At 43.0% G+C, this 17609-nt stretch overlaps 1 protein-coding gene and 1 non-coding gene across 2 annotated transcripts in view; one reads left to right on the top strand and one right to left on the bottom strand.

The window, feature by feature from the left end:
- Window positions 1-17609, top strand: part of LOC126176520 (leucine-rich repeat serine/threonine-protein kinase 1) — a 389495-nt gene that overhangs the window by 156646 nt on the left and 215240 nt on the right. The gene's annotated exons all lie outside the window — the stretch shown is intronic.
- Trnas-cga (transfer RNA serine (anticodon CGA)) lies at window positions 9902-9976 on the bottom strand. The gene has a single exon. It is a non-coding gene; the product is annotated as a tRNA-Ser (tRNA).

Raw genomic sequence — 17609 nt, 5'->3', positions numbered from 1 at the left:
AAGTAAAAGCATGCAAATTACTCGTGTGTAAAAGAACATATGGAAATAATGCAGGAACAAAAAAAAGTGACAACTGACAACCGAAGATGTTTTAAATAAAGCGACACACGTGTCTGGTCCAAGTAAGACTTTATTACAGCCGCAAAAGACGGAATGACACCCATATTACTTGTTTACTAATAACAATTGCATTGTGTAGAGTGGAATCCAATCGATCTGCCTCGATACTTGTGTATTTTTGCAGATGTTCTGAGTGACTCATCGAACAGCTGGAGCGGCCGTTGCCTTCGCGTGAACGGAGTATACTCGCTGAACACGCTCACGCCGCCGACAGTAGGCTGAACCCGTGCATGTGCGTAATGCGTTTAACCAGCACGGTCGCAGGCGCGCGGCCCAGGCGCGGCAGGAAGTGCGGCCACGTTACTTTCTACTGTTTTCGTTGGTCAACTCGAGGTTTCACTTTTCGGTTTGCTGTCCGCTGCGTACTTGGGAAATTTTTTTCCATCATATAAGTAGGAGGAGACGAGAGCAAGGATGCTTTGCACATTCAGGTAGAGGCTTTCAAGTTAAGAGAATTAGATCTTTCAGCAACTGTCGAGCTCATATCGAGGTATGACATGTCAGTATCAAATGATGCAGACAACGACTATGGACTTAATATCGTCGGTCCGGAAATACATGATGTCACAAACCTTGGGGGCCGAAACTATATGGGATGGAAGAGGCTCCTAAACTGATTTCTTTGACATAAAGACGTACCTTTTGGAAATGTTATTTAGTTTCGTATTGATGTAGACAGTTTACAAATTATAGTGACAAGCTCGTTGGAACTGATCAAGGTGACTATCGCCAATCTCAGTGTATGCATTAAATTCGTCCCACTCTCCCAAATTCCACTAATACAGGGTGACACAGAAAAACGGGAACATTTCCACAAGCCAATAAAACTAGAAGTGATGAAGGAAAGAAAGTGAATTCATAATAATTGTAACCTTACAACTTTGCCACTTACGAAACATTGATGGCATTTATCATTTTTTAAAAATTACATCTCTTAGATGGCGTCCTCCTGTACGAATACATTCGTGAAATAGGCTCTTGAGATTCCTCATTGGCCGCTGCAACTTCTCAGCTGGGATACTGCGAATTGCATCCCGAATTCTCTATTTTAACTCATCCAGGATTCTTGGTCGAGTCCTGTAGACTTTGCTCTTGAGGTAGCCCCACAATAAAAAAATCACAAACGGATAAATCTGGCGATCTGGGGGGCCCGGGTATGTTACCGAATCGTGAGATCACACGGTTGCCAAATAATCCTCGCACACATGTCATTGATTGCCGTGCAGCGTCTGATGTCGCTAAGTCCTGTTGAAACCAGCCTTCTTGAAAGTTTGGAAAGTTGTTCAATGCAGGCGTAACGAAAGTTCGTAACATCTCCACGTAACGATCGGCATTGGCAGTTATTGTGTTTCCTTATTCATTTGCGAAAAGATACGGTCCGGTAACCCCATGTGATGAAACACCATACCATACTGTCACTTTACTAGCGTGTAAAGGGCGCTCATGAACGTCATTAAGATTTGTGTTTGCCCAGTAACGGTAGTTAGGTTTATTCACATAATCTATGAGATGAAATGTGCCTCATTTGGCATCCACAACTTGTCTTGAAATTCATCTTCATTATTTATTTTTGTTATCATTTGTTGACACGATCCTAATCGTAACTGGTAATCGTTGTCCTTCAATTGTTGCACCATCTGTAGTTTGTAGGGATGAAATTTTAAATCAAGATGTAGAATTCTGCGAACACTCTCTGGGGCATCCAACCACTGCTGCGTGCTTACGAATTGAACGCCGTGAGCTCCTTAAGACATCAATGTTCGCTGGAGAACGCATGCTTCTTGGTTGGCCTGTTGGTTTCTTTTTGAGGGCAGATCCAGTCTCTTCAAAGTTATTAATCCAACATTTTATTGCGTGTTTCGACGGAACGGCATCATGACGTCCTAAATTATAAAACGTCGTAATTCCCTCTGCGCCGCCGCTACCAAACCATCATTGTTTTTATAAAACATTTTTATGGCTAACGCACGCTGTTGTTCGTTCCACTGATCCATGATTACTGAAATGGCGGATTGTTTACTCGCTAACTGTAACGAACTCGCAGTGCTGCCTCTTGCCCATGGCTGCCACTGCTCATTTCAAACATTCCCGTTGTTCTGTGTCACCCTGTATATACCATATAAACAGCTAAAACCGTGCCAACAAATTCTTCATTATGTCTTTCTTCGGATTCCATAGTGGGTGGAGGTCGCATACTTTTATACAGCTGTACCACAATTTATTTTGATGTTCAAATATAATGTAAATCGATTTCAAGCCTGGCTTGAAATCGATTGTACGTTAATTGAATGTGAAATTGTGGTACAGCTTTATGGAAATATTCACTTTATTATTATTGGAATAAATTGCTCTTCAGTTTGTATCGGGTTTGGTAAGGTAAAAAAAAAATTCATGTAAATCAGGATCCCGATTTCGCTTTGACCATGGGACACGACCTCCTAGTCTAATGACGAAGGTATCTGTTGTTCATGTCCTGATGTACATTAATGTCCAAGTGGAGTGGTGTATCTCATGCTGAAACATCCTCTCGCTGACAATAAGAGGTACAATGTCCAACATATACCTAGGGGTTCGTGATTCATGGGAGTAATGAGCCTCCCCCTCCCCCCCCCCCAAAAAAAGCACTAATCACGAATGTAAACAAATACTGTAATTATATTAAAACATTTCATACAGTTTGGCAAAAGTGCAAATAAGATGTCCATGGGTTTTCCGTTGCATATTGCTGTTTGTTGAAGCTTCCCTTGATGAATGTTGGAAAGTGAACGCGATGTATCATGACTCGGACTTGGATAACAAATCCATTTTTCGTTCGTAACTTCCTGTGCTACTTAAATGAAGTTAGCTGCTATTTTGTGTCACTCACAACAACTTAAATTGAGCTGAACTAACTACCCATCACTTCAAGTATCGCGACATACTCCGAAAAACACACCAAATATTTGTGACAACCAGGATTACATGTCATTGAACGATTCTAATTGGCTATCGTATACTATTAGTTGATTGACTGCGATCAAAGATAACGAATTGCCAACAACAACAACAACAACAACAACATGCAATTGAAGGGCTGCAGGCACCGTAACTGCACTGTTGCCTACATTGTATTTTTATTATTAAAAATCTAATCATCTGTGCCTTGTTGTGCATACGCCTGACGGTACGTTATATTTGGGGTGAGGGGGATTTAGGTATGCCAGTGAGTGTCGTAGCACGTTTCGAATGAACACCGGTTAACGTGTACTTCTCAAACGACTTGGGAATAATAAGACATTGTTAGTTCATGTCGCTTCCACCCTACAAATCAACTGAGAACCATTGCTGTTGATCTGACATGAGCTAGTCGCGGTGATTTTCTTAACTACAGACAGGGTTACTGCGGCATATGAATACACAAAAACGGCTGGAAAGAGACGTCAACCACGAACAATACGAATTGCCCTGTGCAAGATAATCCGTTGTCACAACTAAACTGTGTGTCTAAAATAATTTGGCCTAGTTGTTTGCACACTTGGTCTATGGTTGCGATGTAACTGCTGCTTTGCACATTGTATTCTTCGCAGCGTGCATTTAGCAGAAAATTTGGCATGTGGTTGTTGGTCGGTCCTCTTCCACACGATCAAACTCATTTTCCTCAAATTCTACAACTCTTTGTAGGGAAACTTGACTTTAGCTATCCAGTTTCCTGTAATTTTCCACGTTCGGCGGGCGCTTAATGTCTTCCAATTGAGATGGCGATTGTTGAAGTTTTCTTTGTACATTTATTCAGCTTTCCACGTCCTGTTGCATCGTGCGTTAAATGAATCCCTGCAAATTCGTGTAACGAATAATGCTCCGTCTTCGACAACCAGTTATGAACTGTAACCTGTGGAAAACTTCACAGCGAACTCATCATGTGGCATCAACGTCCTTGCATGAGTAACTTGTTTTATGAAACATAGCCAGTTTACAAACGCGTGCCTCATATGCGTTGCTTATCAAAGTTCTCGTTATGACTGACATATTCATACGTTTCCTTATTGCTAAATATCCGCATTAGGATCATCTGCCCTTCATAGTATAATTTTGACCTTACAGGTTTAGAACAAACTGTAACTTTTATGTACACTGGGCTGACTGTAATGTCTCGTTGCACAAATGGCGATAAATAAAAGAACAATTTGTCTATAAACCTTTCTCCTTCGACTCCACATGCCTTATACTTTTCCCAGTGTAGCGAAGTTTTGAGCAAATGGCGCTCGTGTATAGCACTTTCAAGACAGGCCTACAGATTAGTGTCGGAGCCGAAAGATTTGCTGCGTGGAGATTGTAATTTAGCGTCCGGGCTCGAATTATCGTGACAAGGTTCGCTTTAATTCGCAACCTGTACGTCCAGACTGAATGGCCAAAAACTGTTTACGCTTTCGACAATGACAACCGTATCGTCCCTCATTTGAATCCTGGGTGATTGGCTTGCTTGGTACATCGGAACCAATTACGCACACTTGGTCTGCATATTAGTTGTACATTAACACTTACACTAGTGTACTCTCAACAGCTCACTATAATCAGTGCATTGCTTTGCGTTGAGCCGAGAAGGAAGCTTTCGTCTCCGTTCTTGCAGCCGATCTGCGGCTGGCTGCATGTCAGACGATACGCGGCATACCAGGAACTTCGGAACCTGTTCGGCGGTCGATGCGTCGAATACTCCGCTTATAATCAGGCAGCACCCAAGTGTGGAAAGCATTAAGACTGCCAACATCCAACACAATTCGTGTTGATAATTAGTTTACCGTAAACTATTCGAAGAGTCTATCAGTCGGGAAGAGCTTAGAGTTCGCAACACACATTCTGCGCATTATGCCGCGTAGATGCTTAAGGACTTACCATTGTTGGCCGTAATTCCAAAGTTAAGACTATTTGTATTTCGATCATAAAACTGTACAACTTGTAAATTCTTCAGTGTTTTACTTCCTACTTGGTTTCTCGCGTCACGGTTAAGTATTTGTACGGGAAAGTTTTCCCGGAATGAGCGATAAGATACTCTGTTTCATAGCTAAAGGAGGAAAGGTGCTGGCGTGTAGCTCATTCGGCATCGATGATTTGAAATCTAAATATCTTCGCCTATTAAAAGATTAAGAATTGCACTGTTGAGGGTCATCTGTTCTCGATGCGTAGGTTAAATTCAACGGTCTGTATGCATACTTCTCGAGGGTGCGATTTTGCTGACACTGTCCTACCCCGAATCTTCCGTTCATTTTCGTACACATCCATAACATTCCTGCAATGCTAGATTGCACGAACATTCACCAAAGATACCTACACGACAGATCTTGATATGCACCACACTCCGCTGCAGAGTGAAAATCTCATTCTTGGCCTTAATTGATAGCGTTGTTAGATGTCCTCCTGAGAGATATAGTGCTAAACATTGTCCGATTGCGCGTTAGATCGTCAAAATCACGAGACGGTTGGCAGACCCAGTCCTTAATGCTCCAAACGTTCTCAACTGGGGGGAGATCCGGCGACCTTGCTGGCCAGGATAGGGTTTGGCAAGCTCGAAGAAAACATTAGAAACTCTCGCCGTGTGCGAGCGGGCACTATCTTGCTGAAGTCTAAGCGCAGGATGGCTTGTCGTGAAGGACAACAAAACGGCGCGTAGAATATTGTCAATATACCGCTGTGGAGTAAGGGTGCCGCAGATGACAACCAACGGGTCATGCTGTGAAAAGATATAGTACACCAGATCGTCAGTCCTGGTTGTCGGACCGTATGGCTTTCGACGGTTGGGTTGATATCCCACCGTTGTCCGCGGCGTCTTTAGACGGGCGCAGCCCCGAATCATCCCGAAACCAGGTAGGTAAGCAGGTAACAGGACCGAATGCCCCCAAACGGACACAATGCGACAGAGCATTGTCCGCGCTAATGACCACAGCTACCTGTTTCGCAGTTCGCGGCAACTTACAGTTTCAGGGAAGGAAAATGTTGGTTTGGAAGGTAATACCTTCGGTTTTCAAAAACGGCTGAAAGATGGTCTAGCACGATGGCTGCAGAAGTTTTCTTAAAACTATTTCTATTGAGGAGTGTCAAGAAGAGCACAATCATGAAGAAATGCCTCATAACAAAATGCAGAGGCAAGAAACCATTTCTGGCCTAAAGAGAAAAGCCATAGAAGATATTTGTGAGAGACCGTCAAAACTAATATACCAGAAGTTAAAAGGAGAAGATACGCAAGATATAACTACGAGAGATGTGAACAATTTCGTAAATCTATTTACAAAGCTAGGCGCAAAATTCTGCCAACACTGCCCACGAATGCTGCAGATGTTCATGATGTTATCAACACGCTGAATGTGGAAACCACAGACGGGACAAAGTGATTATTAGAAAATAACACAGAGAAAAAAGTGATCAGATCAGATTTTGTGACTCTGCAAACCTTAAAACAATAACGCAGTGTGAATCTGTATATGTTGAAGGTACGTTCAAGTGCTGTCCAAAGTTGTTGTTTTTTTTTTCAGCTGTTTACAATATTTGGGTTAGTTAATGGCCATTACATTCCATTCATTCCATTGGTCTTCACAGCATGCATTTCAAAGCATTGTTGATAAATGTAGTGATGTAGGTTTGAACTTTTCGCCATCAACAATGTTTTCTGACTTTGAAGATAGCATAATGAAAGCTGGAAGTGAGGTCTGGCCTGATATTCGCATTCAAGGATGCAAATTTCATTTAACACAGAGCTGGTGGCTAAAAACACAAACATTGGGGCTTGCACATGACTACTACGCAAAAAATGAAATTGGAAGGTTTCTGTCGTACATATTTGATTTGCCCATGCTGGCTCCTGATATGGTTGGCGACTTTTTTGTTAATGATTTCATGGCCGAGATACCTGTATTGCAAAGACGTATAGATTTGCTGGAAATGTAACCATAATTCATAAAATGAACACTGAGATAGAATATATGTAGCGAAATCATGATTTGCTATTTTAATAAATTGATTATGAAGAAATAAAAGCTATAAATGATTCGAGTTTCTAAAAGTAAATGTGTAAATAAGGTAAAAGATAAAACTTTTAAACATACAATACACGCGAAAATTTTTTACATCTTCTACTGTAACTTCATATGCTTTCCTTTGCCTGCTTGGAGTATTCACAACGTTTAGAACTGCTATCTGCTTCAAAAGGGAGGATTCGGTCCCATCGTTTTTCAGACCCTTGCGGGCTTGGGAGGATTCGGTACCATTTTTCTGACCGCGGGAGGATTCGGGGCTGCGCCCCTCTGGACACGACTTCGGCCTGGAATCTCAATGACGGGAGTAGAATTGCCTTCAGTGATGAGTCCCGCTTCGAGTTGCGCCCCGAGGACCAGCGAAGATGTGTCTGGGGGCGCCCCGGACGGCGGTGGGATACCAGTCTGACTGTCCCCAAAAAATAATCAGAATCTGAGAGGCCCTGTATGTACTGTGTTTTCCCATCCTTCACGCATATCGCCAACCAACCTACCTATTATCTTAATGTGGTTTCGCTGATGCCAAGTTCTCTGCCTTTGGTGTTCCATACATCATCTTTGTATAGTTTTATTGCTTAGTTTTCGTTGTCATATAACGTGTATTCCACAGCACAGCATGCGCTGCAGATTCCAGTCCACTACCGCACCTCTGTTGTACCTACACACCACAGTCCATAGCTTTATTAGTTGACAGGCTGACATACGACTTTGTTTCAAGGACGAACTGCAGCGTAACGAAGAGGTGCATTTCCTGCGCTTGAAAACGCAAAATTTCCTTGTGGCCAGTCTTCTTTTAGAATTGGTCACTCAGAATTACATTAGTTTCTTTTACGATGCCAGCAACGTTACGATGTGACTGTAATTTTGGAACTAAGCGAGGTGGCACAGTTTTTAAGACCTCGAACTCGCATCCGGCAAGTTTTCCGTGGCGGCAAGTTTTCCGTGGTTTTCCTGAATCCGATAAGACAAACGCCGGGCTCATTCCTTTGAAAACACCCTTCCCCTATATGAATTTGTTCAGACGGAACATTGAACGATGACCTTCCTTCCTCCCTCCTCTTGCAATTCTGGACACGTGCTACACACAAGTTGCTGTTTTGGTTGAGAATATGTGCCATTTTCATTTAGTTGTGCTACTTGTGCAGATGGTCACGAGTGTTTATAGGTTTGACTTAAGATTAAAAGCTCGCCTCATATTAGATTCGGACTGTTTCGTTTTCGAAATCCACAAAACGTTATTGTAAGGCATTTATCATTAACTTTACGAAGTTCGAAGTAACGAGACAGTGACTTAATCAGCAGTTTTATTCGCATTTTCAAATGTTCACTTAGGACGTTCATGATGAAGAGCGAAGCGAACAACTGCCAAATTGAATGAGAAATCGGAAACTAGAGAGAGAGAGAGAGAGAGAGAGAGAGAGAGAGAGAGAGAAGGCGAGTCGTCATAACGATGTTTGCATTCCCGTTCCAGAAATGAGGAAGAGAATTAAATTATCAGCAACTGAATCTCATCATGTATGGAAATTTTCTACCACCTATAACAAAAATTAGTCTCAACGTACGGTAATCATATCAACAGTGATATATCACATCGGAGCGTGTTTTCAGTCAGCCCTGGAAACAGTATTACGTATTTTGTTCGCACAAGATAGTGTGGGGTTTGTGTCGCCGTTTTCAATGCTGCCTAGCATTTGAATACCTGACTACAGGACACACAAATGGGCCGCGCTATATACTGACTCGTGTTCGCGTTCGACACGGCTGTCCCAGGTGTAGGGTGCACCAACCATACAGCCAGAAGCAAGCGTGGCTTTCGTCTTGTCCCGTAGTACTTGTTCTACCTCTTACGTAATGCACAGCGCATCGACTGCTTGCGCTCGTGAAAACAGTAAAGTGAAAGCAATCTGCTAACTGGAATAACGCCTTCCATAAAGAGGAACGAAGAACGAGGAGCGAAAAAATACGTACTACCCACAATGTCTCATAAGAAATAAACGGCACATGAAATTTATCCAGGGCAAAAAATCTTCAGTAGAAAGAAGAATCATCAGTCAGCCACAAATTAAGGTCTTTTCTTAATGTATAAGAAATATAACATTATTAGTCACGAATTACGGTACAGCATCTACATGTTCTTGTAGTCGTAGGGGTCTAACTATTATAAAAATTCCATAGCAAAGTTGTACCTTGTAAACAGCTTTGGAGAATGATGAAAATCGCCGTCAACCGGAAAATTCATCCCAGCGTCGACATTAAACTTTTTTATGGTTCCCGAAATAACTACTGGTGAGTGCTGCGACAAGGCGGCTGCCGATTTCATTGCTAATGCTTGGGAACTGAGCCAGGGCTCAGTCTTAATTTTCCTAGCAGTCGACGACAGATCGAGCGCGAATCCTCATTCCGAATATTCGTTTGAAAACCGTCCTTCTTTAACTGGCACGGCGCTTGTCTTTCAGCGTCCTGTAAACGGACGTACCAAGCCGCCTGTTTGTTAACGTGCAATTTAATATGGGTCACGAACCAGTGTGCAGTTCGGTAGTTTCCACATGCTGGAAACACTGCCAGAGGTGAAAGTGACACAGCAGAAGAAAAGCTAGTACAGGGATCGAACTCTGAAGAAGCCTTCGATTGATGCTCTGACACGCAGTGACAGGCGTCACAATTCGGATAGTTATAGGGAAACCGTTAACTGATGTCCATTAATCTTAATTCCTGAATGAGATTTCCACTCTGCAGCGGAGTGTGCGCTAATATGAAACTTCCTGTCAGATTAAAACTGTGTGCCGGACCGAGACTCGAACTCGGGACCTTTGCCTTTCGAGGGCAAGTGCTCTACCATCTGAGCTACCCAAGCACGACTCACGCCCCGTCCTCACAGCTTCACTTCTGCCAGACAAAGGTCCCGAGTTCGAGTCTCGGTCCGGCACACAGTTTGAATCTGCCAGGAAGTTTCATTAATCTTAATTGATGTCCATTACCCATTTCCATTCTTACCGTAATTTCGCGAAGAAGGAGCAGCTTTTATGACACCTACACTACTTAGAGATTTCTCAACTGAAATCTTGCAACTTTCACTGCTTAGACAACGAATTGCCGTAATTTGGTTTAGACACGTTTTGCGGCGTATTAAATACGTTAACATTTGGTCATTGCTGGTCTATTGCATTCTTTTTTTCCTCAGGGCCAGACGCAAATAAAATATTATCATTGTTTATTTACGATCGATATCTAAGTACTTTCGTATTGTAAGATTACCAGCGACGTGCAACTCCTTGCTGATATACATTTTCCGACGAGATGCATGGATGCAGCTTCTCCCGTAAGCCTATACCGAATAAAAGTGGAGAATTTGAATATGCATACTACGCTGTGTGTCACGTCACATCAGAAATCTCCGTCACTGGGGTGGAACTGTAAAGGAGTCGTTGTCAGATGTGTCATGATCAGCCGGCCGAAGTGACCGAGCGGTTCTAGGCGCTTCAGTCTGGAACCACGCGACCGCTACGGTCGCAGGTTCGAATCCTGCCTCGGGCATGGATGTGTGTGATGTTCTTAGGTTAGTTAGGTTTAAGTAGTTCTAAGTTCTAGGGGACTGATGACCTCAGCTGTTAAGTCCCATAGTGCTCAGAGCCATTTGAACAATTTTTTTTTTTTTTTTTTGTCATGATCACCAGGCGCATGCGGTTGAACTCGAAATTTAATTTCAGGTTTTCCCATTAATTTCAAATTCTTATTTCAGTAATGGAGATACTCGTTTTTGGCACATCGATAGCACGTCAGATCCTGAAACATACAACAGACCTCTCTCTGGCCGAGATTTGACCATTGCTCTTGTTTCTCGCGGCCGTGAGACCAGGACCTTGAGGTCAACTACTCTACCTATTCCGCCACCTGCTGACCTTTCCCAGATGGCAGCTGTAACTTCCGACGATTCCAGTGAAGGCCAATAATAGAGAGAGAGCTTTTGGAGAGATAGGATAATTTTCTGCATTTGCACCATGTACTCAATGGAATGTAGTCGAATTAAGTCGGGTGATGCTGAGGGAATTAGATTAGGAAATGAGACACTTAAAGTAGTAAAGGAGTTTTGCTATTTGGGGAGCAAAATAACTGATGATGGTTGAAGTAGAGAGGATATAAAATGTAGACTGGCAATGGCTAGGAAAGCGTTTCTGAAGAAGAGAAATTTGTTAACATCGAGTATAGATTTAAATGTCAGGAAGTCGTTTCTGAAAGTATTTGTATGGAGCGTAGCCATGTATGGAAGTGAAACATGGACGATAAATAGTTTGGACAAGAATAGAATAGAAGCTTTTGAAATGTGGTGCTACAGAAGAATGCTGAAGATTATATGGGTAGATCACATAACTAATGAGGAAGTATTGAATAGGATTGGGGAGAAGAGAAGTTTGTGGCACAACTTGACTAGAAGAAGGGGGTCGGTTGGTAGGACATGTTCTGAGGCATCAAGGGATCACCAGTTTAGTATTGGACGGCAGCGTGGAGGGTAAAAATCGTAGAGGGAGACCAAGAGATGAATACACTAAACAGATTCAGAAGGATGTAGGTTGCAGTAGGTACTGGGAGATGAAGAAGCTTGCACAGGATAGAGTGGCATGGAGAGCTGCATCAAACCAGTCTCAGGACTGAAGACCACAACAACAACAACTCATAGAATTACATTCCATAGTTTTTCAGCTGATGATTCTACGAAGATCAAATTAATAAATATGTTTGTCTAACAATGCGAGGAAATTTTATTAAGAGCAATAACATCCATTCAGGATCTATAAGAATCTGCTGTTATAATCAAGGGTACGGCTGATACTGATCCGCAAATTAAAAGTATGCAAACACAAATGAAATTTGTTAATAAGATCTACTGTTGTACACTAGGAGATGCAAGTGAAGTATTTAATTGCAAGACATGCAGCCCATCGTCAACGGCATAGATTCACTGAAGCCGGTCATGTACCACTGCTACAACATAGTTTATTGACTTCTGTTAACTGGGAGACTACTACAGCTTAACTTGTCTCGCTATTTTCCCCACCAAAGCCGTCAGTGTATCAGTTTCTGAGTAAAGTGTATGAATGCAGAAACGATCGAGGCCATGAAAAGACCTTAGGTCAATTTCTACTTCTACAGCCAGAACATTATGACCACGGACCTACTGTTGATACAAACCCGTCCAGGCGTCACCTGGCGAGGAGTGACTGATGTTCAGACACACGCACGGTGCATGTACTATCACTGAGCGTGCTGTCCATGTGTAAAATGGGGAAAGCGCCCGATCTATCTGAGTCTGACCGAGAGCAGATTGTGATGACCCGAAGGCTTGCCCCGGGCATTTCGAAAACAGCGCAACTTTTCAGGTGTTCCGGGGGTGTCGTAGTGAGGGTCTTCAGCAAGTGGCGAAACCAATCGGAAACCACGCCCAGACTTCGTGCCGCTGCGCGGCCACCTCTCGTTACAGATGTCGGACGTCGTAGGATGGGCAGACTGTTAAAACAGGACAGGAGACGAAGTGTGGCGAAACTAACATCAGATTTTAATGCTGGGCAGATTACAAGTGTGTCTGATCACACAATGCACCGAACACTCCTAACGATGGGCCTCTGCAGCCAACGACCCATGCATGTGCCTGTGTTAACACTACAAAATCGGCAACTACGACTGAAATGGACACGGACGTCGGCATTGGATGTTAAGGCTGTCGCAGAGCGTTGCATGGTTCATGAATCCCGATACCTTCGACATCATGCCGACGGGAGGGCGCGAATCCGTCGTCTTCCAGGGGAACAGCTCCTTGACACCTGTACTGCAAGACGGAGACAAGCTGGTGACTGCTTCATTATGCTCTCGGGAACATTCACGTAGGCATCCGTGGGTCCAGTGGAGCTCGTGCAAGGCACTATGACGTCCAAGCAGTATCATACAGTGGTTGCAGACAACCTACACGACTTCATGACGACCATGTTTCCCAACAGCAGTGGCATTTTTCAGCAAGATAATGCACCATTTCACAAGGCCATGGTGTGATGGAATGATTCAAGGAACACAGTAGCGAGTTCCAATTAATGTGCTGCCCCCCCCCCCCTCCCAATTCGCCAGATCTGAACCCGATCAAACATCTCTGGGATGTGATTGAAAGTGGTGTCAGAGCTCATCGCCCCCTCACCGGGGTTTATGGAAATTAGGCGACTTGTGTGTGCAGAAGTGGTGCCAACTCCCTTCAGCGACCTACCAAGGCCTCATTGCTTCCCTGTCACGACGCCTTCCCACTGTTATCCGTGCCAAAGTTGGACATACCGGCTATTAGATAGTTGGTCATAATGTTCTGGCGGATGAGTGTATATCTGTACTAAACAAATCTCTGTAAAGTGCGTTTCATTCTTTTCGTGATTCAAACGAAGGAGTTGATTGAGCCGGCCGGAGTGGCCGAGCGGTTCTAGGCGCTTCAGTCCGGAACCGCGCTGCTGCTACGGTCGCAGGTTCGAATCCTGCCTCGGGCATGGGTGTGTGTGATGTCCTTAGGTTAATTAGGTTTAAGTAGTTCTATGTTCTAGGGGACTAATGACCTCAGAAGTTAAGTCCCATAGTGCTTAGAGCCATTTTTGTTTGAGATGATTGATTCTGTAGCTCACTGCGAGATGTGTAGTACAGTTTTAATGTCGCACTATCTACGGTAGTTAACAGTGAATCAAGATATTCCTAGATTCCTTCACGAAAATTCGTTTTTGAAGTTTCCGTCATTTGTAAAGGATCTTTCTTGTCTCATCGGTGATCAAATGGTGAAACACTGTTAACAATTTCTGGAGTCTGAGCCTGTGTTCCTGTGAGTAGATGCAAATGGCACAAAATTATGTTTCTAAGTTTGGTTTAAACAATTAATCGTACATTTAATGCAAATGAGCTATCAAATAGCTGTGTTCTTGTGCTTAGGCAAGTGGTAGGGTACTTACCGTAAGTACATCATCATGTGACTTCATAAACATTTCCATATGTGGTATAAATTAACAAATAAAGTTTCAAATCGAACTAAAATGTGTCACCTACGAATGGACAGTATGCAACACTGTTTACAAAAACAAACAAAACAAGTGTTTCGGTACAAAGTTTTGTTACGCCTAATACAGTTACCAAAATGAGCTTCCAAATCGCGATAGAAAATACGCTTAAAATGAGCACGAACGTTCTGTGCCGTTTCCTGTACATTTATTTCAGGGAGCGAGAAAATTACTGATTTCACCTTCTCCAGTAAATAGACGCCTACTTGCTATTAATTGCTTTACCATCTTCATTTCGTCGTGAAGCTCAAGCACTGGAGAGAGAGAGAGAGAGAGAGAGAGAGAGAGAGAGAGATGAATGAATTAAACATTTCACATACGCTCACTGTAAAGACGTAGGCAAATGATAGATTAGAAAATAGTAAAAAATCAGTATATTTTGCGTGATGACGTGTTCGGTACCTGTGTTGACACCTTGCTTTGATCTTTTGACAAGTACTGTGCTCGGCTTAGCGATCTAGAGCCGTTTTGGTGGAAACTACCTGTTCCACCATGGCTGCTTCTTTCACTGAATACAGTGCAGCCGAGCCTTTGCTGGCGTACGCGGGTGTGGCGTTATATAAACAGTGGCCCCGCATGCCTGACGAGTGGCAAACAGTGGACATAACCGGAGAAACGAGTTTTAGGTGCTGTTTTCTCGTTCACCACCACCCCTCTTCTTTTTCTTCTGAATACGGTTCGCGCCAAGTCCTGTCTGCTTTAATGATCTGGCATTGAGACCCTGTAGAGCGCCAAGGTTCTGGAAGACTAATACTTCCGTTATATAAGTAGACTTGCGTGCTCCTAAGGGAGCTCTTGCCCTTCACACTGATACTATTTTAACGAAAGGTCACGTAAAAGAAGGGGGTGATTAAAAAAGCTATGTAACAAGAGCTGTCAGGGACATAGTTTATTCCACAAACTGTTATGCAAGTACATGATAGGACACTGGCTTTCATTACTTTTCAAGATGGACACGATGCTGCAACCAGAAGGTCGAGGCATTTGTGACCCCGTAGGGAAAAATCTGGATTAGGCTGAGGTAGCTATCTATGGGCTACCTAAAGAAAATATGTGATAAAGTACTTGGATATTGTAATAAATATTTTATTTTCATTGAAACTCGAAAATTATCTATTGAATGATTTCTTGATGTCTTAAGCCGCCATTCTCTTTATTTCATGTACGGTTGTGCAATTTCGGCCTTAGGCCATTTTCAACTGTCTGAAAGAAAACGTTATACATTGGATACACCACTAGTGTCACTCATTCAAAAAAATCACCGCGGGAAAATGCATCGCAGTTGCAGACCCTGTGGCAAGGAAAATTATCGAACATTATCTTTTGCATTTCACTATAGTAGACACAGAAGTCAAGAATATTCACTGTTAATGAAATACTTGAAAAACAAAACGTGTCATTGGTCCAGTCAAGGTGACTGGTTTCCTTCATCGGGACAGGCAGTTTCCACGAATGTGCCTTAGTGTAATAGCTGTTAAATACTATTCACGTGTAAATAAATGTCAATACATGTCATATTTTTGTTGGTAGGCGTTTTTTTGGCATTTGATACAGAATAACATGTATTCGAAACAAGGAAGCTAAAAGCAGAAATGTCACCGTCGATGTAAAAATGCTTAAAAACCAGTAGAAAATACGTAATGAAAACAATTACATACATTTTGTTCATAGGAGCCTGTTTAGGCCTAATATTAGACAAACAAGACATTGATTGTGTGCACTTTTTAACTTTTGTCACACGGACTTTAGTAACAGTTTTCACGATAGAACACTTTTGTCCCCTTTCTTACACCAGCACGTTTTCATGAACCCACTCTTTGCATACGAAACACTGAATCATATCATCTTTTGTGTCATTTCCACAAAACCAAGCCTCCTTCCGAGACCTAAGCCTAGTCTTCTCTAAAACTTCTGAAGGAAACGAGAGCTGAGCTCCTGCTGACATCTTGGGTGTAAGTATGGTTTTGTAGACGTCTATTAGGCCTACTTGTTGTTTCCTTTTTACCCTTCCTTGTTTTCTACATCTACATCTACATCTACATCCATACTCCGCAAGCCACCTGACGGTGTGTGGCGGAGGGTACCTACAGTACCTCTATCGGTTCTACCTTCTATTCCAGTCTCGTATTGTTCGTTCCACTCTCTGTAAGCACTGCTAGTTTCAAAAATGGCTCTAAGCACCATGGGACTTAACGTCTTAGGTCATCAGTCCCCTAGAACTTAGAACTACTTTAACCTAACTAACCTAAGGACAGCACACACATCCATGCCCGAGGCAGGATTCGAACCTGCCTCCGTAGCGGTCGCGCGGTTCCAGACTGTAGCGCCTAGAACCGCTCGGCCACTCCGGCCGGCGCACTGCTAGTGATTTTGGTTTTCTTACCTTTATAAAAGCTTCTTACTGGAGCCAATTTGTGCGGTGTGGGAGAGATTTCATCCAAGGAACCTTTCGGCGCCAGTGTTGCTATGCTAGGTAGAATAGAGTCTGGCCTGTCTTGACTTTCAGATGCTGAGACGACAGCTTTTGACCAAGGCCTATGTAGTTGCAGAATTAGCTCACTGACAGGTGCTTATCCTACATCATTTATTTCAGACTGCATCACAGCTACAAAATGACAATCTTTTAAAACATTCCTTTTCAGTGGCCAGTGTCTTGTCTTTACAAAGCCATTCACTGTGTTAACTATTGTTCTAGCTGTCCGTATGCTTTACCGAGTTTTTCAATTAACTGTTATACAATTTATTGCTGCAAATTAATTTTTCAGTTAACTAATACCGGAAAGAGTGTTATATAATTAATTTTCTCATTAATCATTGCTAATTTTGTTGTTATTAATTATTCCATTGCTTATCACTCAAATTATTAGTCAATTAATTATTACTCGTGACATTGAAGCAGCTATCGTATTTGTGTAGTACGTAACTCAAACAGATGTTGCGAGAGTAGGCGCAGATACAGTTCCCATCATTGGGTCAAAGACTCATTCATGGAGACGCAGTCCGCCCCGATAGCTGAATGGTCAGCGTGACGGACTGCCGTCCTAAGGGGCCCGGGTTCGATTGTTGTGTTGTCTTCATCATCATTTCATCCCCATCCGGCGCGCAGGTCGCCCAATGTGGCGTCGAATGTAATAAGGCCTGCACCAAGGCGGCCGGACCTGCCCCGTAAGGGACCTCCCGGCCAATGACTCCAAACGCCCATTTCCATTTCCATGGAGACGCGAAGTCGCTCATTCAAAGAAACCCGCACGGCATTGCTCAACACCTAGTCTCCTCCAGAGCTCGTAAGTTTATACTCTGGATAGGACAAAATGGAGTGAATTGCCCCTACTTTCGAGTGATGGCTGCAGAAATTAAATCACTTACCATACGAGCCAGACGTTTCAATCATTAATACTAGTCAATTACAAGAACGTAG

This window comes from Schistocerca cancellata, chromosome 1 (genome assembly GCF_023864275.1).
Source record: "Schistocerca cancellata isolate TAMUIC-IGC-003103 chromosome 1, iqSchCanc2.1, whole genome shotgun sequence".
NCBI classification, from domain to species: Eukaryota; Metazoa; Arthropoda; class Insecta; order Orthoptera; family Acrididae; genus Schistocerca; species Schistocerca cancellata.
Note: the sequence above shows the minus strand (reverse complement) of the source record. Positions and strands in the feature narration are given on the sequence as shown.